A 6,007-nucleotide genomic window follows, 5' to 3' on the forward strand; every position below is an offset into this window, starting at 1 on the left:
TACTATTTTCATTTCAAAATCAATGCATGGGTCATACAAGTTTTGGAAATTTCTTTTTTTTTAAAAGGTTTTATTTACTTATTTGACAGAGAGAGAGAGAGCATGAGCAGGGGGAGCAGCAGGCAGAGGGAGAAGCAAGCAGGCTTTCTGCTGAGCAGGGAACCCAATGTTCAATCCTGGGACCCTGGGATCATGATCTGAGCCTGAAAGCAGATGCTTTACTGACTGAGCCACCCAGGTGCCCCTGGAAAATTCTTAAGAAAGAAAAATAGAATTAATACTCTTTTAGGGGGCGCCTGACTCAGCCATTTAAACACCTGCCTCTAGCTCAGGTCATTATCTCAGACTCCTGGGATCAACCCTGCATTGGGCTCCCTGCTCAGCAAGGGGTCTACTTTCCCTCTCCCTCTGCCCCTTCCCCTTTGCTCATGCTTTCTCTCTCAAATAAATGAATAAAATCTTTTTTAAAAATACTCTTTCAATTGTTTTAAACTATTATGAATACTTATCTAAATATATATGTGAACATATTAATATTTATAATAAATATTTAAATATACCTACACATATTTATACATTCATAATTTTTACATTTATAAATTTATAAATAAACACTTTATAAATAAAATATATAATTATTTATCAGAATTTAATTACTACTATTAAAAAGTCACCTGTAACAGATCACCCAGAGATAAAACCAGAGTTTTTATCTGAAACTTTTCAGGTTTTTAGATTTTATTTTTAGTTTATTTTTTTGTATATTTTTTTATTGGAGTTCTATTTGCCAACATACAGTATAACACCCAGTGCTCATCCTGTCAAGTGTCCCCCTCAGTGCCTGTCACCCAGTCACCCCATCCCCCCACCCACTTCCTCTTCCACTATCCCTTGTTCGTTTCCCAGAGTTAGGAGTCTCTCATGTTTTGTCATCCTCTCTGATTTTTCCCACTCATTTTTTCTCCTTTCCCCATAATCCCTTTCATTATTTTTTTTATATTCCCCGTATGAGTGAAACCATATAATTATAGTCCTCCAATTGACTTACTTCACTCAGAATAATACCCTCCAGTTCCAACCATGTCGAAGTAAATGGTGGGTATTCGTTGTTTCTAATGGCTGAGGAATATTCCATTGTATACATAGACCACATCTTCTTTATCCATTCATCTTTCGATGGACACAGAAGCTCCTTCCATAGTTTGGCTATTGTGGACATTGCTGCTATAAATATTGCAGTGCAGGTGGCTCAGCTTTTCACTGCATCTGTATCTTTGGGGTAAATCCCCAGCAGTGCAATTGCTGGGTCCTAGGGTAGCTCTATTTTTAACTCTTTGAGGAACCTCCACACAATTTTCCAGAGTGGCTGCACCAGTTCACATTCCCACCAACAGTGCAAGAGGGTTCCCCTTTCTCCACATCCTCTCCAACATTTGTTGTCTCCTGTCTTGTTAACTTTCCCCATTCTCACTGGTGTGAGGTGGTATCTCATTGTAATTTTGATTTGTATTTCCCTGATGGCAACTGATGCAGAGCATTTTCTCTTGCGCTTGTCAGGCATGTTTATGTTTTCCTTGGTGAAATTTCTGTTCATGTCTTTTGCCCATTTTATGATTGGATTGTTTGTTTCCTTGCTGTTGAGTTTAAGAAGTTCTTTATAGATCTTGGATACTAGCCCTTTATCTAATATGTCATTTGCAAATATCTTCTCCCATTCTGTAGGTTGTCTTTTAGTTTTGTTGATTGTTTCTTTTACTGTGCAGAAGGTTTTTATCTTGATTAAGTCCCAATAGTTCATTTTTAATTTTGTTTCCCTTGCCTTCATAGATGTATTTTGCAAGAAGTTGCTGTGGCCAAGGCATTCAAATTGGCAAAGAAGAAATCAAACTCTCCCTCTCCACAGATGACATGATACTGTACATAGAAAACCCCAAAGACTCCACCCCAAGATTGCTAGAACTCATACAGCAATTTGGCAGTGTGGCAGGTTACAAAATCAATGCCCAGAAATCAGTGGCATTTCTATACACTAATATTGAGATTGAAGAAAGAGAAATTAAGGAATCAAACCCATTTACAATTGCACCCAAAAGCATAAGATACCTAGGAATAAACCTAACCAAAGAGGTAAAGGATCTATACCATAAAAACTACTGAACATTTCTGAAAGAAATTGAGGAAGACACAAAGAGATGGAAAAATATTCCATGTTCATGGATTGGAAGAATTAATATTGTGAAAATGTCAATGCTACCCAGGGCAATTTACACGTTCAATGCAATCCCTATCAAAATACCATGGACTTTCTTCAGAGAGCTGGAACAAATCATCTTAAGATTTGTGTAGAATCAGAAAAGACCCCGAATAGCCAGGGGAATATTGAAAAAGAAAACCAGAGCCGGGGGGCATCATAATGCCGGTTTTCAAGTTACACTACAAAGCTGTGATCATCAAGACAGTGTGGTACTGGCAAAAAAAATAGACACATAGACAATGGAACAGAATAGAGAACGCTGAAATGGGCCCTCAACTCTATGGTCAACTAATATTCGACAAAGCAGGAAAGACTATTCACTGGAATCGTTTTTTTTTTTTTTAAAGAAAAAATTTAATTTATTTATTTAAGAGAGAGAGAGCACGAGCAGGGGGAGAGGCAGAGGGAGAAGCAGACTCCCCGATGAGCATGGTGTCTAAAATGGGGTTCAATCCCAGGACCCGGAGATCAGGGCCTCAGCCAAAGGTAGACACTTAACCGACTGAATCACCCAGGCACTCTGTAACTTTTCAGTTTTGATATGTAATACATACTCATGCACACATGCATATTTTTACCAAGGTGGTATCATACCATTCAATACCCTTCTTTATTTTGGCTTCTCTAATATTAAACCCAAGTTCAGTCAGAGGAGGGTAAATACACACCTCAGAGTGTCCAGAGGTTTATTCAGTATCTCTGAAGTCTCCTGCTATGTTCTGAAAACCCATATGAATATTTGCGGCATACTGCAAAACACATCTGTATTTGTTTTAATAGGAAAATAATACATTATGTATCATTGAAAGTGTTAATTGGTCCTCCTTAGTATTTGACTATAGCTGATGCCCCCGAAAATACATGAAGTTGTTTTTCTGCTTGTAGCTCATTTGAAGCCCTTCCTCCTATGTCTTCATTGTAGTTCATGGCTGTATAGTATTCCATTGTATTGCCCATGGATTGATTTGTCCAACCAATATCCATTTGGGAGCATTTAGGTTCCTTCAATGTTTCCTCTTTCTATACAAACAGCTGTATAACAACTTTTAGCCAGTACCATTTGTGGAGGTAGATGGGTCCCAGAAATGGGTTTTTGAGGTAAAGAATTTAACCTTAGAGGCACCTGGGTGGCTCAGTGGTTGAGCTTCTGTCTTTGGCTCAGGTTGTGATCCCAGGGTTCTGGGATTGAGTCCTGCATTGGGCACCCTGCAGGGAGTCTGCTTCTCCCTCTGCCTATGTCTCTGCCTCTCTCTGTCTCTCATGATTAGGTAAATAAAGTCTTTAAAAAAAATAATTCATCCTTAGCCAAGACACACCCGACTTTGTCCTTGGCTCCTGGAAAGAATGTCTAAGTCCTTAGAATGCCCTGTCTGATAAGAGTGTCTTTATCTGGGGGCCTGGGAGCACACTAGATATTCCACAAATGAAATTAAGATAAAGGCTTTGGGTCACATGGTATCAGCTCTGCTCCTGGAGAGATTGGAGACTGAGGTCATCTACGTGAGCCGTGAATCATATCAATGTGACAGAGCCCCAATAAAAATTCTGATGTCAAGTCTCAGGTGAGTTTCCCTGGTCAGCATGCTGTCACACACTAGTGCTGGGAGAAGCTAACGCGTCTGTGCCTCATGACTCCACTGGAAAGACAAGTGGAAGCCCCATATTTGGGATTCCCCTGGACCCTTTCCCATACCCTTCTCCCTTTCACTGACAGTAATCTGTATCTTGAAGCTATAACAAGCCCTAACCACAAGGATAATAGCTTCTGGTGTGTTATGTGAGTCCTTCCAGTGAGTGATCGAAACTGAGGGTTGTCTTGGGTAATGTCACAAGTGAAGGTGGTCAAATGGATGCCCCCTAACTCCACAGAGCCGTTGGGACAGAGACACTGGTTACAAGAAAGAATCCCAGACCAAGTCATTTTCCTCAATAAGCCTCACTGTCTCCACCTGTAATGTGAGGATATGAAATGTTTCCTTTCCATAGGGCTCCTGTGAGCTTTCAGGAAGGTGATATATGTAAATGACTGCCATTGATGCTTCCTACATAGATAATTTCAGGACATGTTAATTCCCATGGGCATATTCAAAAATCTTTTTATTATGTTTTACTAAACTTTGGAGCAAAGGAATTTAAACTGCATTTAGATGTTTATTTATTTTAAATATTGTATTTATTTATTTGACAGAGAAAGAGAGAACAAGTAGGGGGAGTAACAGGCAGAGGTAGAGGGAGAAGCAGGCTCCTCACTGAGCAAGGAGCCCTATGTGGGGCTTGATCCCAGGACACTGGGATCATGACCTGAACTGAAGGCAGACGCTTAACTGACTGAGCCATCAGGCACCCCTGCATTCATAGATTTTTAAAAAGCACTTTAATTACATGACCTAACTACAAAAATCTGCAGGTACTTAAATTACCCTATAAATCTCATTAATTAAGGGCTTGTATCCTAATTAACCTTTTTTTCCTTATTAAGGAGAAATGGGGTTGATTAATGGGAGAAGACCAGCAATCTGTGGCACAGAGACCTTCTGACTGAATCTATTTGATATCACCCAACATGAAGCACCCCTATCCAGCAGAGCTTCGTGCTGAGTCTATACAAGACTCAGGAGACTGCAGGAGAATGTTCCTCCCTTGTCTCCAGACTACTTGGCCAGTCATGTTTGGTCCAATCAATCAAGACCAATATGGCAGAACTGGTTGCATTCAGAGCCCACAGCAAGAATCCAAGCATTTAATGCAGTGAGAGCCTCAGGAGGCCCCTACCCTCAGGGGGAAACTGCAGGCTTGGAACAAACTTTGGGCTTCAGAGACTCACTCTCATGCCCTAAGCCAACCCCAGAGCTGGACCTGACCCACTCCACCCTGGATCCCCCATAACATGAAGCATCTCATCTGAAACTCTGTCTCTTTATTCAGGAGTGGTGGACTTCCTACATTGTCAGCCCGTGAACATCCCTAAACTGCAAAGTCTGACAGATGTTGACATGTTAATACTGGGCATAGCTCCCCTTAGCCTGCTCCAGTGCTCACCTGGGCACAGGTGGCAGCCTGAGGAGTGGCATCAAGGAGCCCTTGATCTTTTTCTAGAGCCCAGACTTGCACTTTTTTATCAAGACAGTGAAACATTACAGCCCCTCCCAAGGCAAGGTTCTACCCAGTGCGGCCACAGTAGGCACTAGGAAACAACCACTCCTTCCTGCTTACAAGCCTGAAGACCACACAGAATGCTAACCTGGAATCTTTGTAGAACTGTAAACCCTGCAACACCCAGCTTGGTCCCTGTGGCCCTGTGTGGGCAAACCTATCTCCCCAAGTACATCAGACCACCAAGTGGAGGTACAAACTTGTGAATTGCAGCAACCCTGATCTTGATCTATATCCTCATGGGGGTGCCACAAGAACTGGATAGAGAAGATAGGAGGCAGGACCCCCCATCAGCTCTGAGAGAAGAAGGGAGTGAAATAGGAAAGTAATATTAACAATAATATGGGTAATAACAACAGTGATAATAGTGAACAATTTTTTGCCTTTTATCATTCCCGTGTAGCGAGACTGTCAGACAGATTGGCTTCTGAGTAGCAGGGTGGGAGCCAGGAGTCAGGGCGCAGCTGGTGTGAAAGTGGATGGGTTGAAAGAGGGTGATGGAGGGAAGATGTGTCTGGTGCAGCAATCTGGGTGAGCAGCTCAGGGGGCCAGAATGGGGCAGGGAATGTTGAGAGAGATGCACCGCCACCAGGGGGCACC

This window comes from Vulpes vulpes, chromosome 1 (assembly GCF_048418805.1).
Source record: "Vulpes vulpes isolate BD-2025 chromosome 1, VulVul3, whole genome shotgun sequence".
NCBI lineage: Eukaryota > Metazoa > Chordata > Mammalia > Carnivora > Canidae > Vulpes > Vulpes vulpes.